The following is a 23,144-nucleotide window of genomic DNA, read 5'->3' on the forward strand; positions in this document are numbered from 1 at the left end:
TTTACTCTTGGCCCAAACTATGTTTGTGTCCCATTGCCCCAAGCACTACACCAGTAAGCTATTACACATGCATACTCTGTGACATAATCAACATCTGTCCCATTCAATTAATTTTTTTCCTCTTGAAACTGAGTGAAGCTGAGCTCCCTTCCTTTACAGTCGCCACAGAAAAAGGAGACCCTTACATCACACTGCTGTAAGCCAGTCGGGCATGACGAAGACTGCAGTATTTTCAGCCAGGGAGACACAAACTGATAGGCACAGGACAATATAAGAAAGGGGCAAAAGTAAATTAATCAAACCCCAAATTAGCAATAAACCTGATTTAAACACTTAGAGATGACACAAACCTTAAAAAGTTTTTCTGTTTTCAAAGAGTATTCATTAGATAGAGCATGTCTAAAACAGTGCAAACACAGCAATAAATCCTGAACTTAAAAAAAAATGCCATACAGCTGCATTCCTTTTTGTCTGTCAGCTATGTGGTTTACATGTTGCATGCAAATAATCTCCTGCTTCATTACAATATTAGTCATTGCCCTTGTTCCATGTAAGTATGCATCCTTCATACCTGCTCTGTAGGAAAGCAGGGATGCTTGCTTTCATTGCATGAGTGTGTGTTTATTGGCCTGCGGGCTTTCCTTACTGCAAAGCTGAAAATTTAAACAAGTTAACAAGAGAGCAAAGAAGAATGAGGCATCAGAAATACCTAAATAAAGGAGGAAGTGGATCAATCAGTCAGACTCACAGCCTGTAGCAACTAGTGACACCAATCACAAAATCACATAAAATGAAAACTTAAATTAGAGGAAATATATTGGTGAAGAACAGAGTAAAGAGGCCTCCTTTTTCAGACACTGCATATTTTCCTAAAGAAATGTAACTTTTTAGGCTTAAACTGCTGTATTTGGTTTTAATGTTGATGAAATGAGGATGGTTGACATTTTTTTAACTGGACGGATTTACACTGTGCAGACTGTATCTGCAAGTCACTGCCCAGGCATACGTTCATGACTGACAACAGTGAACATAAGAGCATGACCGTCACTCTGAATCTGTGTCATCTCTGCTCAAAGCCCAAATACACAAGTCAACTATTCATACATGAACACAGATTTTTTTTTTTTTATAATTTTTTTTCTGTGAAATATGTGCAAATGTATTCATCGCTTTTCCATAAATGCTCTCTCCTTGGAGGGTCGTGGAGGGATTTATGCTTATCTCCAGCAGTCATTGTACAGGAAACAGCTCACTGGTCCATTAAAGGCCAATCTAAAAACAGATAACAGTGAATGCATAAGCTCACACCTAGGTGCTATTTTGAGTATTCAGCTGGCTTCACATTTACATTCAAATAGTCCAAAAGGTAGATTAAGCAAAACAGACAACCAGCTTTTTAATTGGACATTAATCATGTGTTAAAAAAATAAATACATTCTGGTAATTTTTTGTATATTTAAAGAAATTACTACCCGAGCAGAAAACATCAAACCTAAAAAGTCTAGTGCTTTTTACACACTCCAGATTGTATGAAATATAAGTCATGCCCATGGCTGTGATTGTTGAAACATCATCTTGGTTCATTTTCTCCCAAGTATACGTACTACATATAAATCTGTGATGCCACAAGTAGTTTTTATATGTTCTTTCCGGTTTATCGAGATTATCTGTTAGAAAACTCTCACCAAAGGCTTGAATAATCTGGCACTGGTGACTGGAAAAAGGCAGGTTAAAAATAGGCTGGGGAAGGTGACACAGATTAACGGTGATGAGAAACTGGGCGGAGCTAGGCAGGTGAATAGAATTAGCAATCAAGCCAGTCATCAGCGCCAAGATTATGACATTATTAACCTCTAAACAGTAAACATTTTGCAGGACGTGCAATTAATGAGCCATTATAGACATCAGGATTTTTTCTGCATTCCCTCACAAAACATAATAGTCGTTTTCATGCCTCATTGAGTCCTGAAGCAAACCTTTGAAAGCACAATATTGATGCTGATGTTTTTTTAAAAGTCGGGTGCATTTTTATCCTTCGGAATCAGTATAAAAATACAAGAAGTGGGGAGAATAATCACTTGACAAGAACACTGAATTGGGGGAAATGGCATAGAATGCACATTAGACACATAGAGACTAAAACATCGTGAGGAGAGGAAGAGACCTTTTTGTAGGGCAAAATGTCTAAAGTTAAATTTCATTCTTTGGTTATGCATAGAAATGTATTTTTAAACCATGGTGATGGCTCCATAGAGAAAGGCTTATGTTTAAATCTCATATCACAGCTCAGGCTTTATGCATGATAGATTGTCTTTTTGGAGAAAGAAAAAGGAAAAAAAAAGATAAAGGGCTTGGCACAGAAACATTGGTGCAATGATGGGGCTATTGGCTGCTCAACGTGTGTGTTTAAAGGTTTGTGTGTGAGCCACATTTGGTCCTCCTGTGGTCATCATTCAGTGCAGCACACCTGGAGTTTAAGAGCCCGTTTGCTACGGCCAAATGATCTAGAGAGCTTCTCAGGGAGAAAAATAGATGGGGATAAATGTGTGTCAGTGTGTGTGTTGGGTGGAAGGGAGATAGAGGGAGGGCTGCAAAATTTACTAAGACATTCTGATGAACCCACCCATTTAGATGTGTTATACTGAGAAAGAATGAAAGCATAAAATTAATGGAGGGTGATGGAAAGCAGAGTGAGTGACTAGAGGAGACTGAGAGAAGGATGGCTGAATGAGAGGGAGGCGATAGATGGAGGGACACGCAGATAGATGAGAGCATTCATTTAGGTTGCTGGGACAAAACATTCCTTAATCTGCAAAAGGTTGAAGTCAAGCCGCAAAGGCAAATCAGCAGAAAAGTAAAAGAATGATTGAAAAGATACACTGTAACATTCACTGAAATAAATTAAGTTTAGAAACCCCTATTTGGTTGTTTTAAAAAATAAATGTTTATTTGAAAGACATTCTTCCCTACCTTCTTTCACAATCCCCCCTCCCCCCAAAAAAGTGAATATGAAAATAAAATGTGCTGCTGGCAGAGACACACAAGTAATGTGAAATAATTCTGCAGTAAGGAGATTAAGAAGGCTTGCAGAAAGCTTTTCATCAGGTTATTACCATCAACTCCCTGCAAAGTATGACAGCCCTCATATAAACTTCTGGCATGTCAAAGGTTTTTTGGGCTATTATAAGTTTTCTCCTTTTTTATATTTAATGTTTATCTTTTTGGTAGCAAAAGCAAAGTAGAGGGGATATATGCAGTATTTTGTATAAATAGCTTCTCTTATATATTGTGCATTTAGTTTAATTGAAATACCATTGATAAGGCTTCCATTGGTGTTAAAGGAATAGTACACCCAAAACATGATTAGCCTTCATTTTCTACTCACCCCCATGCTGAACAACACTCTGGAGTACTTTTTTGATATCTCAAATGCATCTGGAGATCTGGGAGGCTTCTTGCTGTCTGCTGACATTCAAATAATGGAGGTCTATGGTGCCCGAGGCAGAAAGGTCCATAAAAATCCACAAAAAAACGTGTCAATATTCCTCCATACTGCTCGTCCAATGTATTCCAAGTGTCCTGAGTGGGTAGCATCCAAAATTTACTCGAAACAAAGTCATTTAGAATGTTTTTAGAGCATAAACAGTAGTGTAGTGTAATTTGCCAAATAAACATTTAGCTCCAAACTGAATATTTCGTTTGTTAAATAAATATTTATTTCCAAATAAAATATTTATTTAGCTTACTAAATATGCAAATTCACTTTCCGAAACGTGGAAATGGACTACCAAAGTAAAAGCCTGTGAATCTCTATACAACTCCTACTGCTCAAGAGAAGAGATTTCTGTTTAATCAGGTGAATCTTGGTCTGCTAAGTAATTCCACGGCACAACGTAAAAGGGACAATCACAAACTAGCTAGGATTGTGGGTGTCAGTGTGTCAGTTTGACCAGCTTGTTCGTCATCTACAACCCTTCATCCAATGCCGGACAACACCTACTGCAGTTCACCCGTGAGTGTTCCTAAAAGACTGGCCATGGCGCTGCATGTTTTGGCTTTGGGTGCAAACCAACAGATGGTCGCACAGAGCTACAAACTAGGGTCATGTACTGTGTCTGGGATAGTTTCCGAGGTGTGCCCGGTGTTGTGGATGGCACTACAGCCAGAGTTTCTGCCATTAGGTACCATACAGGAAATACGCATAGTGTAGAGTGGATGTAGAATTTACCAATCAGATGCCTTCTTTGTCTCCTCCCTGCGACTCTATCTGCGGCACTGTCTGCGGTCACCTACAATTTTGGGGAGGTGCACCATTCACTCTGGTCCACCTCCTGCTTCCCTTTTCTCTGCATGTAACCTAAAGGTCTGTTTAAATATAATATAAGGAAACTGGAACCTGTTTGAGATGGAAGGAGACACCTTGTGATTTGATCCAGTCTCTCCAGAGCAGAGAATGACATAATGGTTAAATTAGGAAAATGAGAAAATCATCATAGACTCTGGCATGAATGACAGCTGCCGGTTTCCATCAGAGAGAAGGAATGAGATTTGTCAAAGACGGAAACAGCATGATGCAAAGATGTTTGTTTGATCTAGCAACATATGTCAATGTACAGTAACACAAGAAGAGAGGGAAGATGTGGAGAAGATATAAAATTATAACTGGGGAAATGAAGTGGGTCCAACGTTCAGAGCTTAGCATTGGAAATAAATAAATAAATACTGTTTAACTGGGATTTATTGCTCTTATATTTAAATCTCAACTGAGCTAAACTCAGGAATTGCACATAAACTCTGCAAAAGCAGTATGGCGGAAGCTGTATTTCTTTTCCTTAGCTTACAAAATCTGCAGGATTCTGTGACATAATTTATCCCTTTTAAATAAAATTCCCACTGCACCTGGCTTTGCTATACTGCCAGTAAGGTCCAAAGCGAAAACTCTAGCATTATAATCAATAAGAGCAGAAAGCGGGTCAGCATAGTTTGATTCAGTGCTGTAGCAGGACAGAAATCAGGCGCCCCATCAAGACAGAGCATCAAGATTTTCAAATTAATTCACTACAGAATTCTAGATGTAGCTAAAAACCTTCAATGTTGAACATTTCCTAAGCATATTTGTATACATGTCTAAATATTAGCAACTCAACAGATCAATTATCGAGCTGTGCATATTGAATTAGGTAGTCAAAACATGATTAAATAGTTTAGTCTGACTTTATTGTTTATCATTGGCTTTTAGTGTCAGATATGTCTATGTTCCTCCTCTTGGCTTCAAACCGCAGCAGAGTGCAGGCAGTGTGAATTAGGAGGGTGGAGAAGTTCACAGCGGAGTGGTGAGCAGTGGATTACACATCAGGAAGAGCAACTCTAGTATTAGGCAGCAGAGGAGCATTGTACTTTCAAAGTTGATCTGTTGAAGGAAGAAAGGATTTTAGCACTTTTCGCACAAGACAAAATGTTATTGCTTTACCGCCGAGTAAGAGACTCATCCTGCTTGGAGCATCTAGTTAGTGTACTCATGGTGACCACTGTTTGTTTTGCAAAGCTCCAACAGTGTGTGTCTGGGTCTCAGATTTTGATTAAGAAGCACAATGATACCAGTGGAGACAGAACATTACACTTTTCAGCTGGAAAATCTTGGCTTTTGCCAACAATCTGGATGTTACTCTGATGATTTTCATGTAAACAACATTTTCTTCTGCTGTACTCTCTCTCAGCTGGACAACACTGCAAACCAAATAGTCAAAATGAGTCAAAACATCTTCTTAGGAGCACCTCTGTGAATTTAAAGTGTCCCCTTGATGTGAAGAGTTTTCAGATCTCAAAGCAGTCGAGCCTTTGTAAGACATGCAGGACAAACAGATCCATGGAGGTCCAAGCTCGGACCCTTCAGCACCTAAAGAATTTGTTCCTAACATCTTATGGCCAGACACTAAAGCTGTGGTCCAGTGACAGCCATGCTTCAGTGGATCAGGGATGTTTTGTTTTGGTGGACATAGTGACTTACAAATCTATTACCAGAAAGTCAAGTCAATGTGTGAACCTAAGAGAAAAAGGTAAATAGAGGTCATTGTTCATTTCTTGAACTGTCAGCGTTAGGTACTTTCATTAGCGTTCACTAATGGTTTTTATTTAATCTGAATCTTTAAACCCTTTTGTCTCTGTTTCATTCAAACACTTCCTCCCTGCATCCTCCTCTACTGGATCACATGTCTCTCCTGATTATCACCCTTGTCTATTTCCTTGTCTCCTATCTCGTTCCTCCACTCCTCACCTGCCTAATCTGTCGCCTTTCATTTCATGTCAGGTCTCTTGTTGGCAAACCTAGAGGCAAAACCATAACCTCAACCCCAACCCCAATGGCGTTCCTTAGAGATGTTTGTGTGTGTGGCATGAAATCTATGGAACAATATCCACTATTGGTTATTTCTCTAATTTCAGGCACAGCTCTGTTTATTCCTGGAACGCAGTAATTTTGCCTTCATCCCCCTTACTCTTATCTTTTCAGCTGCTCTGTGTTCAGCCATGAGAACCTCAGAATCCCTGAGCAAACAAAAGATAATACACACAGGTTCACTGAATGGAGAAGTGTTTAGGTTTTGTAAGCAGGCTGCCAAACATGAATTCCCTTGAATCCCCTACTCAGAGTAACAACAATAGCTCAAAATATTGTTCATAGTTCATCTGCTGAAGCTCTGCAAGTTCTGGAACCCTTTTTTTCTATAAGAGGACACATACAAGCAATGTTTAACACGTGATCAATCAACTTAAAAAAAAAAAAATTTAGTGTACTTTACAGTGGTCTGCAAAGGTTTGCAGACCTATTTATAAACAAATAGTTTTTATGTGATCAAGCCTATCAAAAATATTTATTATTTTCTCAAAATCCTGTGCAATTTAATTGAAAAACTACAACAACAAAAAAAGCATTTTTTGTGTAACCTTTGGCCCAGGTATTAGCTGAATTGAGATACATTAAATGATTTTTCAGATCAGTGTACAGCATTTGAACCTTAGCTATGCTCTGTGCATGCTGCCTTTCTCAAAAACTCTATGTAACTTGAGAGGGTTGAGTCGATTTAATCAAGAGGGGTGAATATGGCCTTGAATTTACAAGTAACTCTGTGACTTCTCAATCTGGTGGTCTGCTATCAGATTCCTTTCATTTTGTCAGTTGCTCATGTTTTTCATCCATTTCCATAAAAAAACAGACAAATTCTGTTAAAAAAGTAACTAGATTGGCATACTGCCCCTTTTGTATTTCAGTGTTAGACAATGATCTCTTGATAAGGGTGTCCTGATCTTGGCTCATTTCCTTCACCTGTCTAACTCGGCCTGTTTTTTTTTAATTACTGCTCATCTGATCCACTTGCTTCTGCCTCTATTTAAACTGATTGGTCCCAGCCATCAGTGCCAGATTATTCTTGAGCCTTTTTTTAAGAGTTTTTCTAGAGTAACTTATTGTGTTCTTATTGCCTGATCCTGACCCGTTTTGCTTTTGGACCTTTGAGCCTGATTGGTTCGCCTGAACTGTCTTTGGACATCAGCTGGATTCATATGTAGCCTAAACCTGGACGTGCCTCTTGGCTTTGCCCTGTGGATATTCCTGTCTTCCTTAGCCTGCTTGGATCTGACCTTCTGCCAGTTCTGAAGCCTTCTAGGCTTTAGTGTCCGGAACTCTCTGGCAGCATCCACTGCATCTTGTCAACCGACCGGCTGGAACCATCCTAACTCTCTGGGCATGGAATGAACTGGAAAACCAGGTTAGTGACCCACGCGTTCATAATCATCCTTCAGATTATGGTGGTCACTAACCTTTGTTTCTCTCATGTAGAGGTTTCTGCCTTAGACGCCCGGGCCGCTGCCACTGCAGATCCAATCCACCAGTTATTTTAATAAACACTTTTGAAGTTATTTCAATGTTTGTCTTGCCTGATTACAGGGTCCCTCTGTTCTGAGTAATTACAGAGTGAACATTGTTGGAAGCTGTATGTTAGCTGTAAAGTCCCTGTTATAATTAGCAAGCCATCATTTTTATCATATATACATTTCAGAAGTGAACAAAAAAGCATGTATTTAAAAAAAAATCTAAAAAGAAGCTTTTAAACATTTGCAGTAACAGCATCAATATCTGTTGCATTAGCCACTTAAGCAAGTCATTAACATTGGAACCTAAATGTATGCCATTAAAATATCAGCAAGGGCATATTCTAAATGGAAAACATGTAAAGGGTGAGTTTGGTATTCCTTCACTTTAATTAAATATTTGTTAAAATTCTGCATAGATAATTATGATGGAAAGCCGTTCTAACAATTTTTCATGCAATTATCCTCCCCCCTAAAAGGGAAACACCTCATCCATAGAGCTGAATTATCTGACACACTAAAACCCTTTTCTTTTTCATTCAAAGCTTAAACCAAGGACAGTTTCTATTTGCCTAATGGTATAAAATAAGCATTGCTCTCCACTGGTTGTGGACTGAACAGCTGAAACAAGATAAAGTTTTATTTTTAAATCACAAAGGAAGGCAACCAACATGATGGTTCTTAAAATCATGTTTACCTTTGATTCTCACAAAGGACCATTTACCACTTGTGTATTTTGTGTGTAGAACAGAGCGATGATCATTATTATTATGGAGTTTAATACTGTTTAGACGGGAATGAAAGAATGCTTTAATGTTACTGCATGAAGCTACAGTCATGACACTATCTTTCTTTTGACTTCATTAAGCCTTAATTTCTGTCCCTGCTGGTGCGTTTCCTGTCAGGGCCAGTGACCCGGTGTGCAGGCTAAACGAAGTGTTGAGCGGGGTTGTACGTGCACGCCTTATAAGTCTAATAAGTCAAATGGCAATAGGTCATTATCATGGAGTGGATCAATGCACATGAGAGGCCAGTGCATTAACTTGATTTAATTGTGGTATCTTTACAGAGCCAGGCCCCATTTTGTTTTACCGTACAACAAATAAATGCATAAAGACCTGCTAATATTGCAGTTCTGTAAGTTTAAAAAAAAGATCCACTGCGGTGTTTTAATCAAGTGTTGATGAGATTCTTTCAGTTTGACTTTGTGGTGCTATTGACATTGAAGGCATCACCACATTATCCGGAAAGTCACTTTAATAATCCCGCCCACCACTTTAATCAAAAACGTCAGTTGTAAATATTTTCCTTTTCTTGTAAGTGCAATTTTTACATATAAAAATCATAAACAAAAGATGACCTTTGCTCTAAAAAGGCTAACTAGTTATAAATACCATATGTTATTATTATTACAGAACACGCAGAACTTGCGCTGTACCTTCTGGCTCTAAACTCAGATCTGGAAATGTTGTTGCAAAGGTTTACAGATTCTAGTCAGCCTTCTAGGTGATTTTTGCTTTTATTTATAGTCTTACTGCAAACATATGCCTTTGATTGTTTGAGTGTTTCTTTGATTAGGTTTTTGCTTAATTTTTTAAAGAAATTAGGTGACTTACTGAATCCAAAAACATCTTCACATAGGTGTGTTTGGTTTTTTGCCAAACGATTTATTATCCATAAAATGAGAATTTGTGGACCAATAACCATGAAGTGCCTCTTTAGGAAGACAAAGAAACACAGAAATGGACAGAGTAAGGGAATAAAACAGGTGGTGCAGGGTTATTTATAAGAACAATGCCTTTAATTTATCCCTGTTTTTTTATAATGAGCAAGGTTTTACAAGGTAATGAAACCAATATACATTTAAACAAACTGCGAGAAATAAACAAATGCTTTTGTCTTAATGTCAAGTTTTATTGCGGATTACATTCCGGGCATCCCTAAGATTAAATTTTGTATAAAATTTGAACAACCAGTCTTATAAGTTTAGATCAATGTCTGTAATTACTGTTTATTTTGTCTACACTGTTTTGCTTTGTGCCCATTTCTCTCAAGCACAGACAGATTGGCTTGTCTTCCCACTCAGATTTATGTTTTGCTCTAAATCATGCTGCTGGATGAGTTTTTTCTGCTGTCCTGGACGCTAAACTGCTGCCCCTAGTCTGTCCCAACTCATTTCCAGGCTATAACAGATTTTAGACATTTAGGAGGCCTTTATCTTGCATTCAGTTTTATTTATCCTCTCATAAACTCTGACCACTTTCACTGTCCATGTTAAAGGAAAACCTCCAACCAGAATAATTGGCCAAAGCTACATTCACCATTAGTGTTTAATACTTTCTTCTAGTTTTTTTGCTATGTTCCCTCTGTGGCTTTGAGTAAAATGGATACAGGATTTCTTCTAGCTTTCTTTTTATAACAGAAAGCTAGAATAATTTCTTCAAAAATGACCAGATAAAAGACTCGGAAGGAAGTATCAGACATTCTCCTGACAAGATAAATAATATTTTCAGAGACTTTTACAGAACATTATATAAATCACAAATAAACCCCTCAGATGACAATATCAATCATTTTCTTAATAGTATTATTCTTCCAGAACTGCAACAGGAAAATAGGATGGCTTTAGATTCACCCCTCTCAATAAGTGAATTACATGACGCTCTGAAACATATGCCCAATAACAAAGCCCCAGGACCAGACGGGTATCCGGTAGAATTCTGTAAGGAGTTCTGGACAATTCTGGCTCCCACTTTTTATAAAATGATACTCGAAATAAAAGAGAAACAGAAAGTACCACCAAATAAGAACTCAGCCATTATCACTGTTTTATTAAAGCCAGGGAAAGACCCTACACTCCCATTGAATTACCGCCCAATCTCATTAATAAATGTAGATCTTAAGATAATTAGTAAGGCACTTGCTAAAAGGATAGAAAAAATAACTCCTCTCATAATACATCCTGACCAAACTGGTTTTATAAAAGGTAGACACTCTTCTACTAACACGCGCAGACTGATTAATCTGATAGACTACGCTACCATTCACAATTTAGAATCCACTATCATTTCGTTAGATGCAGAAAAAGCTTTTGATCGCGTTAATTGGAAATTTCTATTTGCAACATTAAATAAATTTGGTATTGGGCCTTATTTCATAGACTGGATAAAAATTCTCTATAATAGCCCAAATGCAAGGGTTAGGACTAATGATCAAACCTCCCCAAGTTTCTGTTTACAGCGAGGCACTAGGCAGGGCTGCCCGCTTTCCCCATCACTTTTTGCCATTTTCATTGAACCACTAGCAGCCGCGATAAGACAGGATACAGATATTAAAGGGATCTCTGGCAGAAATATTGAGCACAAAGTGAGTCTTTATGCAGACGACGTATTACTTTTCCTCCAGAACTCATTAACGTCTCTCTCCCAGACAATTACATTGATTAAAAAATTCTCAATGGTATCTGAGTACTCTATTAACTGGTCCAAGACCACAGCTCTATCTGTTAAGTGTACTTTACAAAACATTCCTGGTATCACAATACAGGCCGGTACCATTAGATATTTAGGAATAAACATCTCTCAGAAACTTTCAGAATTAATAAAGCTAAATCATGTCCAGCTTTTGAAATCAATAGAGGAAGATCTTACACGATGGAAGCACCTACCCATATCACTAATGGGGAGAGTTGCTACCATTAAAATGATGGTTCTACCCAAAATTAACTACCTGTTCTCAATGATACCCGCCAAACCTCCCTCCAGTTGGTTTAAGTCACTGGATTCTCACATAACCAGATTCCTTTGGAAAAACAAGCCATCACGTATTAGTTTAAAAACCTTAAAACAGACAAAAGACAGAGGAGGGTTAGACTTACCCAATTTCAATTATTACTTCTTGGCAAACAAACTACAGTACATCTACAAATGGCTGAAACCCAGCCATCTGGACGAACCGTGGCTAGACGTAGAACAGGCATTTTGTGAAGATCTGGTTGTCTCCGATTTACCATTCATCAGCTCAGCAATTAAGTCTCATACATGCTTTAAAAGCATCAATATCTGCTCTACTCTGAAAGCATGGTGGGAATTCTTGAAATTAACTGAATCTTCTATTACTCCATGCAAGCTTACACCCATCTGGAATAATCTGGATATTTTACAAAATAAGAAAATGATTAACTTTGCACATTGGAAAGATAAAGGAGTAAAAAAATTAGAACATATAATTGAAAACGGAAATTTCTTATCATTTAATACACTTACTTCACAATATGGAATCAGTAGTACTAAATTCTTAGAATATCATCAACTTAAATCTATAATAAGTAAAAAATATACCTCTAACCAACTGAACCTGCAGACTCCAGTTAGGGTAGCAGAATTTCTGAATCTCTCTATCCCTAAACTACTTTCAAAAATATATAGACTATTAACAAAACTGGATGATTCAATGTCCCTTCCAATATTAAGGTGGGAGGCTGACTTGTCCAGAACCTTTAACCACAATTCATGGACACAGATATGTTTAAACACATTTTTAATGACCAAAAACTCAAATATGCAACTGATACAATTCAAAGTTTTGCACAGAGTTCATTTCACAGCACAGAAGATGTTTAAGATGGGTCTGTTACCTTCAAATACTTGCTTACATTGTAATGAGAATACAGCAGACAATTATCTCCACGCCTTATGGTCCTGTCCACCTGTCCAGAGGTTCTGGCTTCAGGTATGTGACGACCTGTCAACGTGGCTCAGGTGTAATTTTCCCGTAAGCCCCACACTTTGTTTACTGGGGAACTTGGATGAGATCGACATGGTCACCAACTATGCACATATGATACTTACTGTCTTATGTATTGCAAAGAAAACTATCCTAGCAAACTGGAAATCCAAAAATAATCTGAGTATCAGCCAGTTTAGGAATTTCTTAGTAGACCACATCAGTATTGAATCAATGTCTGCCTTCTCTAAGAATCAGTTAGATGAATTCCACTCCCTCTGGTCCCCTGTGATTAGCTCCATCACTTAATGTTGGTGGAGGAGAGCGGCCTCGAGGATGCGGGGGTTGGATGTGCGGGGGGGGGTGCGTGTGTGGTTACCCGTGGGGGGAGTGTGGGGGGGTAGGGTGGGCGGGTGGGAGAGGGTTGTTGATGGGCGGAGGGCTGTGTGGTGGGTTGGGGTGTAGGGCAGGGGGTTGGTCCTGCGCAGGTGGAGAGGAGTGGGGTGTGCTTGGAGTGGACGAAAGCTGGAGTGGAGGGTGGGTGCTTGTTGTGTGTGAGGATGTATGGGTGGTTGGCGTCCTTGCCCCGTGGGGGGGGTCTACGGGACCTGAGGATGGGGGGCCTGTGGGCCCTGGTCCTTCCGCGGTCCTCGTTCATTCCCGTCCCTGTCCCTCCTCTGTGGCGGTGGTGGTCGGGGGCCCCTGGGGGGCCACTGTTGGCCCTTTTGTGGCGGTGCTGGATGCGTGGCTCTGGGGGCGGTCGTGCCTGGCCTCTTCTGCCCTGGGGGGATCCCGGGGGGCGGGGATACTTAATGCCGTTAACGGCTTAAACTCCAGCGGGGAATTCATACACCCCGCTGGTCTTCCTTCCCGATTCCTCTCCCCCCCCGCTCTTTTTCACACACACATATAGGGCTCTGGGGAGGGGACTTCGGGCTGGTGCTGAGAGGGGGGCATCAACGTGCCCTAGCTCGCCGCATACCGAGACAACCTGCTCCCCAGTTTTTAACTGCATTTAGACACTGGACACATGAAACAACAACAGCTCACAATCACCTCTGGGGGGCGGGCCGCGGAGTGTGTGTGGGGGGGTGGGCCGGGTAGGTGGCTATGCTGTCTGCGCGGCCCCGCTCCTGACATGGCTTAGCACTGCCTCTCAGTTTTAACCGCAAACAACACACATTTTACACATAGTCATGAGCGGGGGGGTGAGGGAAACGGGATCCTTTGATGCCCTGGCCTCCCGGGCACTGCTGGGGGGGAGGGTGGTGGCTGTTCCGCGGGCTCAGGGTCACGGCTGGCCGCGCTGCGGGGGGTCGGCTGGACCCAGGGGGCGCCTGTTCTGCTGCGCCTGGGGATGGGGGACGGTGGTTGGGGTGGCGGGGGGCGGCGGGGGCTTGGGGCTCGCGGAATGATGTTTAGGGGTTCCTGTATAGACGCACCAAGGTACTGTGTGAGTGTATTCTCTTTTTTTTTTTTTTCTCTCTCTCTCTCTTTCTCTATTTCTCTCTCTCTTCATCACACTTTTAGTTTTTTCCTTTATCTCTCTCTGTTCCACTTTCTATCATTGCCTCTTTCAGTTTCGTTTTGTCAAGCCCAGCGATATGATGTAAAATGTTGCTATAAAAATGTGTAATTAATGAAATAAAAATTAATAAAATTATAAATAGGTTCTCAAGGGGAACCCCCAAGCTCCCCTTGGCAAAGCAAAATCTGTTCAACACAATAAAGCAACCAGACTACCATTCTGCTTACTATGATGCTGGACAGGACACAAAAAAAAAAAAAAAAAAAAAAAAAAAAAAAAAAGACCAGATTTAAAAGTTCTAAGCTAATGCCTGTCTCCTGGATATGAGCTCATCCAGGGTTTCGGAGCCTCTTCGGGGCCATTTCTCAAGATAACGCTTTTGATGCCCCATCTGTCACTTGATGCGTTTCTGTCTATCTTTTTTATGCACATTTTAAGAGAATTCTATTAGAAAAGGTTGATGGAAATGCCTTTGCAGGTGTTTCTTGAAATTAGGGTAGATAAACACATTTGTCCAATAAGTTCTGATGAAGTATTTACCTCACTTGGCTCAGAGGATGTTTAAAATTCTGGTGTCCTCCTATCTTAAATTGAAGTATTACAATTAAAATTTTCTCTCGACGTCTTCAGATGGTATGTCAAATTACTAATACTAGCTGACATGATAAAATAAGCCCAACCTGTCCAATTACAACACATTAATTAAAACCTCTGATCTGTGCTCCATGCTAGTTTACTACCTTCTCTTTCTGTTTATTATAGCCAACAATAAGTCAGTGTGTGACCACACTGTATTGCTGGGCTAAATAAACTTTAAATCAGACAGAAACATGTTTAAATCCCATTTTCTTTTCAAAGATTGCTCAAAATTCGAATGAGAATTGGATAAAACTGTTAGATAGAAGATAGAAGGTCTTTCTATTTTCAGGTAATTGATTAATTCTGGATGTTCAAAGCTCTATACAGTGTTTGTAATGTAACCCTGCTTTGAACTCTGATGCTCTTTTCACTCTAATCTGTTTTCCTTGGACTTCATCATACTATTTGTTCACTTGTATTCTCTGAAAAACTAGTTTTTCTCTCATTTTGGGGTTTTAAAGGAGAAGTTCGGTTTTTTACACTTTAAGCCCATTTTCTGTAGTGTCCAGGATGAAATCGAATGATCGACACCAAAAGTTTGACAATTGCTCCTGTCTCTGCTTTTTGGCTCATTTAGAATCACCCCCTGGCTGCTTTAGAATGGCTAGCATAGAGCATGTCCGATAATGTCCTTAAAACAACCTTAAACGTTCTTTTTTTAAAATATGCTACTCACCGGGTCGTCAGCGCTGTTCAATGACGTTCCAAAAAAAGTTTCGTGAAGAAAAAACGTTCCTGTAGTGTTTTATTTAGCATTTTGTAAATCCCATTGAGTTCTGTAGGAATAGTCAATATTCCGCTGCCACCGGAAACGGAAATGGGGCCTGTTTACACAGTTGTAGTCTTTTCGCTTCACTCTGTGTACTCCGACGTCGAGGTGCTAACGTCTCTGTTAAACACTTTAAAAAACTCTGAAAATGGAATACGAAAGGTGGATTCTTGATTCTCGACGATTCACTACAGAAAATGGGCTTAAAGTGTAAAAAACCGAACTTCTCCTTTAACATAACATGAAAAATACTAAGATTAGTTTTATAACGTATCTATTTGTGCTTTTTACTGTTCTAAACAAGTTTATGTTCTGATCTCCGTGCTAAATAGACCCGGAACTGCTCTGGCTGTAAATATTTTCCTATATACTGTATGTCCAGACACCTGTTGTCTGAATTCACACCATTCTACCAGCCAAGGCTAGCAATAGATACTGTGTGAATCACACAATCACCCCATGTCTCCCCTCTCTAAGCTAAACTTTACACACTGTTGCTCTTTGCAGCCCTCCACGGCTGAAAGCTTTCCAGTATGCATATTGCCAAACTCCCTTCTGGACTTTAAGATCTGTTTTTATTCCATGTTTGGATCTTTTCAACAATCTATGTTTTGCATTATACGTCTTCTTTTTTTTTTTTTTTAGGTTTTTGCTGTTCCATATTAAAGTCAGATCCAAGTCCAAGTTGCACAAAGCAACAACATGTTCTTTCCATCACCAAAAAGTGCAAAAATACACAGCAAGTTAAAAGTACAGTACACATCTGTAACTTACACAAACAAACAAAAGCACACACACATAATCTAAAAAATAGTGTTGGGCATAGATACATTTTTGTAATCTAGATTAATCTCATTGTATCTTGGAATTCATCTATATTAAAATCGCTCATTTCAATTCTGCCAAAGGCATTCATGATATGTGTGTGCTACATCCGAAATATAAAATAACAGGTTTACTTTTTTTTTTTTGCAAAATCACATGTAATTTCGACTTTTTTTTTATTTTGGAAAAAGTTATAAATACTTTTTTGCTCATCTTTTTTTTTTTGTGTGTTTTTGATGCAAAAAATAGAAACTCCCAATTCTGATTATAGATGTCCAACTTTAACATAGTGTCTCCAGAATTCTGACTTTGGGGCAACAGCGTTTGAGGATAATATTAAATCTGTGGTTACAATTTCTCTTATGATGTGAAGATCCTGAGGTTTATAAAAAAATACCATGACTCTAACTATAGAAATAAAATAGGATGATATGGCAACTAAATAATTGCCAGCTGAGAACTACCTCCCCTCTCACACACTGATGGAAAAACAGATTTAAATATGAACAAAAAGGGAAATTTTAAACATATTCTGAATGTCTTTATATTTCTTATGAATGGTTGCCCTAAAATTTTGTTTCTTTATTAGTGATAGGCCGATATCAGCCCATCCCTAATAAAACCATATTTATTTCGCTGAAGAACAGAATACCTTTACAGATATTCTTACAAAAATGTGATGGGCAAACAAATAAAATAAGTTCAAAAGAAACTGCTTGGTTCAAAACTTTTTCTCATCACTCTCAGTCTCCTCTCTAAGGGTTCTGGAGGGATAAAAGAAGAAGATCTTGTCTAAGAAATAACCTTGACAGCTCCTGGGTTTGGAAGCTCTGCACCAGCTGGCAGGGGAGATCATGTCTTCCATTCTGTTCAGATCATTGGACAGACATAGTAATCAATATCTAACACCCTCTGACACTGCATTCATACATATTCCTCCCTGATCACATTCCTCCCTCCGTCTTGCTGCTGTTGCCCTTGTCAGAACATCATTCTTCTATCTGTTGCAGAAGGCATGCCAATCATTATTGAAGTCTTCTAAGGCTCCAGATACAGTTGAACTCTTGCTGAGAAGCTGGTTATTTCCAGCTTTTCCAGATCCTGCCCTGAGATGTGTTGCTTTGCATCAAAAGTGTGAAACCTAATGTCTTCTTAGAATGCAGAAGGCAATGTTTAAACATGTTAACATTTTGGCTGAATGATGAAAGATCTGCCTTGGTGAGCAAAGGCAGATAAAAACTGATATTAGATTTAGGTTAGATATTATATTAACAGAAAGTTCTAATTTGCGCTCTGCTGAATTTTCCATGCAATGTCCTTCCTCATCTACCATAGCTATTGTTTGTTTTTTATTAACGGTCTACTCTCTTACATTTTCTTTAAATCAATTTCATACAGACTTTTCTCCTGCTATTTTATAACAAACTTCGTCCTTGTTCTCCATATCCTCTAAATACGATGGAGAATAGCGCTGACTCAGACAATGCAGGAGAGACATCAAGGACAAAAAACAAACAAACATTGGAGCACTTTTCTCTAAAATTGTCTTTCACTAACAGGTATTTCAGTTTGTATGAAACCATGCAGTCATGATACTTTATTTCTTTACATTTTAACCGTTAATTTCCCTGCATTTATTTTTAGACATTTTGTAATGGGTTTAAATTATTTAATTACTTTATAAGCAACAAAAAAGAAATGTCAGTTATGTTTCTTTATATATATATATATATATATATATATATATATATATATATATATATATATATATATTTTTTTTTTTTTTTTTTTTTTTTTTACTTTGGACAAATGGATAAAATCATCCTATTAGTAGAAAGCCAGAATAATAAAAGATTAGCGAAAATCTTGCTGTTTTTATCTCTGTCCTTCTTGGTACTCAAAGAGCTTTCCACTGTGTCTGCACTATGCTGGCTTACCTGGATTCAAGTTCAAACGAATCTATCTCATCTGCTTCTATGCTCTGTCTTATCATCATCACTATTTTATTTCCTCGAATGAATTTTCCCTCAACTTTATCTCTCATGTCGATCCAAAGAATAATTTTCCTTTGCTCTCAAGTACGTGACATGTAACCCCAAGTTAGAAGTCAGTCATGTGTATGCCAAATCAAATAGGACAGAAAAGAAGATAGGGGTGACTGTATATAAGTTTATCATATGTATTCTTTATGTTAGCTAGTTTTGATGTCATATAATGTATAAAAAGTAGTAACAAAAATTATAGATGCAAATATGCTGAAAAAATTATCCAAAGCTCGAGGGCATTATTAACTGATCATAATTTTTTTTTTTATCTCTTTAGAAGCTGACCATGGCTACATTTTAACAGATTAACTATGTTAAAGGTGTATTTTCTGGCAGTATCTTTAGTACACAAGATAGAAGTCTAATAAACAAAATGATAAACAAAGTGAAGACAGGCCAATAGTTCGTAGTGATTGGACTTAAGATCAATTTAAATGTTGACTTTGATGCAGACAGGGTAAGATTACTGCCGCCTCTACTTCACTGCCGTGTTCAAGTGTTTTCATTCACTTTTACCTGCACTCACCTCATCAATCTCTGAATCCAAGACAGATGGCTGACTGCAACCTTGTCCATGCTTCTCTCTTTTTTTTTTTTTTGGTCCACAAGCCTCCTTTTCTCTCAACTTTCTTATAACTTTTGTTTAAACCACAAGACTTAATTTGAATTTTCCTTCCTCTTCTGTCTGCCATTATTTCGCATTACTGGCCCTTCGAATTTGGTGACAAATGAATAATGGAAAAAATTGGAAACAGACATCCCACTGTTAACTCAAGGCAGATTCTTAATAACGTATTGATTATTTTGATTTCCTCCTGCAAAGCACCAGTGTTAGTCATGGTAATTCTCTTGCCTGTCTGCACCTAACACATTCAGATCAGGACTCTGAATCAGAGTTATGAAAAAAAATATACCTTTTAAAACATTCAGAAGACATCATAATTAAACATACAAGTTGTGCTGAACTGTAAAGTACCTTGAGATGATATGTGTTGTGAAATGGCACTATATAAATAAACTGAATTGAATTGAAGTGCTATCTAGTTACCAGTGTTTAAGAAAATTAAACATGGAGTTTCATGGTTCTTTGCAGCAAGACTGCTATGCTAACTGCACATTACCTCCATGCTAAAGACAACCAAAGTAGTCAACAAGTGGCTCTTTTGAGCTATGCACAGTCTTCATGTGTCTTACGCCCAAGGGTGGGCAACTTAACCTAAGCATTCTAGTCTTGTCTGAAAGCTGGCTGAATGTAGGGGTGGCTTAGACTTCCCCTTGTAGTGGGTGGATGTGTGGGACGTGGCAAGGCCTCTAGGTGGGGATGCTTCTATTTGGTGGGGGACTTCAGGCTCCTTTTGGCTGGGGCTCCTGGTCTGGGTTGTGGTCTGCCCCTGGTCACTGGGTCCTTGCTCTTCTGGCAAAGGTTGGGGAACAGGGTGCCTTTAGGGATCTGAATGAAAGCTGGCTCCATGGGAGAAACTAGTTCCCCACTTCTTTGCTCCCCATCTCTGAAGCTTCCCCTCACCTGCTCTACCATAGTACCATACACATAGGATTTTGGGGAAGAAATCATCACCAGGGTAGGTCCTCACATCCTAGTGGTAGCCCTAATATTAATAGAAATCTTAGTCAGCAACATTTACAGCATTTCCAAGACTTGCACATGTAGGCCATCAGAGTACAATTTATGGGGGGGGGTGCCGTGGAGTGGCTTTGGCCAGTGCCATTGGCGGGGGATGTCCTCCCTGGGGATGGGTCGGAGGTTGTGTTTGGTCTCCCCACCATGAGATGTGTCTGTGTCCACTTTGGGCGTGATCAGCCATCGGCAGAGCCCATGGTCTAACTGCAGCGGCCCTGTGGCTTGAGGCACTATGACCTCTGTGGGCTTGGCCCTCAGGGACTGGACGCCTTTGGAGTCTGGCTCTTCAGGGGTCGGGTGGCCCTTTGTGCTATCGTCTGCCCTTCTGTGGTGGATGGGGCCATCCCTATATCTGCCCTCCTTGTGTCCCAGTGATCTAGGGTGCCTTTTCATATCTGGGGCTTGCATCACCTCTTTTTTTCATCCGGGACCCTGTAGGGCGAGTCTGGGGCCCCCAATACCTGCCATTGAGCACATTTTTTTTTTCTGAAAATCCTTTGTAAATCCTTTATAGGCGAACATGCCCATGCTTACAGACCACAGGACTTTGGTTCAAGGTGTTCACGGATACACACTAATACAAATAACTAGCTGCAGCTACAGATATTTACAACTCTAAATTATATTGGGTAATCAGCAAAGATTTTGGCTTAAACACACATGGATATCTAAGGGATACCCGTTGCTCTGGATGCTATTTTGATGTTTATTTTGGTTGTCTGTTGTCTTTCTTTAGCTATTGTTATGTTCTCTGTTTTTTTTCCCTCTCGTCTCATGCAGGTGTAGAAGCAGACTTCTAGGAGTTACTGTATATCTGCTGTGTTGTTTATTTTTGCTGATATGTTTTATTTATTCTCTTTTTATGCACTCTTCCTTCTCTCCTGCCTCTGCCTCTTTCTCTCTCCCCTTAGATCTTATTCTTTCCTTCTCACCTCCCTTGTATACGATTTTATTCCATAAATCCTTTTCAATAAAATTTCATATACAAGTACCAAGCTTAACCTTATGGCAACAAGCATAATGGTCTGCTTATGAAAGCAATTCTATTGGGCTATCATCTATCCCAGAGTGATATTGACAAAACAGGACACAAAAAAGGATGGGCTAAATCAGTATCTGCCTTTGAGCAGTGCTGTTTGTTCAGGTTACCACTGTCTTGCAACGATTTTTACTCACTTACAGAAAAGACAACTTTCCTGCAAGTATCATGTGAATTCGTCAATTTTATATCAGATTTTGCAGATATTTTTGTATCAAAACAACAATACATATTTTACAGAATACTGCATCCATTATTAAAACTGCAGTATTCAGTGCTGGACAATATATATTTTAGGAATAAGAACATTTTTAACATAAAAAATTACAGTAAAGAGACAATATAGCAAATTTTTGTTTTTACTTTTTTGCTTAAACATTATAATACCCTGTAGCAGAAGCTTGTTTCATTACTAGAGGGCTAATTAAGTAAGTGACACTTTTTTTCCCCTAACAAGCAATGGTTGGATTTCTATAATTGGTATAAAGGATTTATTTTTAAGTTTTGCTACATCTGATGTTAAAATTTTATTCCAGAATCCTTCAATAGATAACTTTGTAACTTTTTAATGATGTCACAAAGCACCTTTAAAGTAAAGTGTTTGATGGGAAATAAAAGTAAATTTTTAAAGTTTAAGAGATCATATTCTGAGAAAGGGGAACAAAAAGCAGAGAACTGAGGTAGAACAGAGGACAAAGCAGGGTCCCATGCGTGGTTGGTATGAGAAAATAAGGAGGAGGAGACATCAAACGGCCACAAGCAGGGGAGGAGGGGCAAAAGAAATCTGTCTGGAATGAAGGGTGGAGAGGGACAATTATTAATAGTAATGTTTGATTAGCATGAGCAGGGTTGGAAAGTGATATTATAAACACCACGACAGGGAGCCCATTTTTCATCCCAAAATAGTTAGAGAGGACATGTATAAAACACAAAGACCAAAGCCTCCGATCTTTCACTGGACTCCCCAGCTCCACTGACCCAGCTCCTGCATCACATCCAAACCCCATCATCAACCAGTTACAAGGTAAACATCAGAGAGCATGATTTTAGTGCTGAAATGTGTGCTGCTAATTATTATAACAATGAAAAAGTTTAGAAAAAGCAGGTTGCTCTTAAAAAAGGATATGTACATAATGAAGAGGTTTTAAGAAAATAGAGCAAGATAAAGTCTTTAGAGAAGTGAAGCCATTTAGCCTCTTTTATGTACTCTTCCATTAAAGCAGATCAGATGAAGATAAAGGGATATTAAATAACCAGAATAATTACTTTATGATAACAGTTTGATACAAAAGGTGAAAGTTTGCAAAGTAATATTAGTTTGCTTTAATTTTTGAGGATAGATCTTAATCACACCTTTTTAGATTGAAAAAGCGTCTCTGATCAGAGCTCCTGTTTCCAAACATTAATGATTTTAAGGAGATATAAAACCACACCGCAGTTATATGAACGTTCCAGTGCAATACACATGTAGAAAACTAAACCTGCGCTGCTTATGCTCAGAACAACCTGCAGCCAAATGACGACATCTTTGAATGATAAATGTGTGTCTGTCCATTAGACATAAATATTCCATTTTTTTGTGATATTGTATACATTTTGTTTGTTCCTCTCATTAGATTATAATTTGAGTTTAAATGAAACTCTATGAAAAAATGTATTGTGTATTGTTTTTCATTAGAAAAGCTTGTCATTCCAACCTCGTGAAAACATTAACGAAATCTAAGATTAATTATGTCATTATCATTTTATATCTTAATTTGGTTCACCTGCTATAATAAAAAAATATGATAAAGATGGAGTCAGTCTGTCATTGATTTATGGGTTTTCCAATTTTTAGAAAGCTTGATAAGTTTATTTGTTACAACCCAAGCCAGTTTAAGCCCGACATTATTTTTAAAGCAAATCTGACTCTTATAAAACTTCTAAATAAGTTTTGCTTGAAATTATATGAAACACTTTTAGCTCATCTTATCCATGCTCGGTATTAGAAGTTTTTTTCAAAATCTTTTTAAAGTAATATTTAAAATGTACCCAGAAAGACAACTTTCATTAAGGTAAGACAAGTCTAA

General features: G+C 38.7%; 1 protein-coding gene across 2 annotated transcripts in view; it reads left to right on the forward strand.

Annotated features, from left to right (window-relative positions):
* pvalb6 (parvalbumin 6) overlaps window positions 1-23,144 on the forward strand; it is a 56,650-nt gene that overhangs the window by 15,886 nt on the left and 17,620 nt on the right. Inside the window, exon 1 of one of the 2 annotated variants that reach the window (XM_038267723.1) lies at window positions 21,948-22,099. The exons of the other annotated variant lie outside the window; for it this stretch is intronic. The gene's annotated coding sequence lies outside the window, so the exon portion shown is untranslated. Of the gene's footprint in view, window positions 1-21,947; window positions 22,100-23,144 lie in introns of those variants that run through there. 2 annotated transcript variants of the gene reach the window in all.

This window comes from Cyprinodon tularosa, unplaced genomic scaffold, assembly GCF_016077235.1.
Source record: "Cyprinodon tularosa strain WSP-4 unplaced genomic scaffold, ASM1607723v1 ctg118, whole genome shotgun sequence".
In the NCBI taxonomy this organism is placed as follows: domain Eukaryota; kingdom Metazoa; phylum Chordata; class Actinopteri; order Cyprinodontiformes; family Cyprinodontidae; genus Cyprinodon; species Cyprinodon tularosa.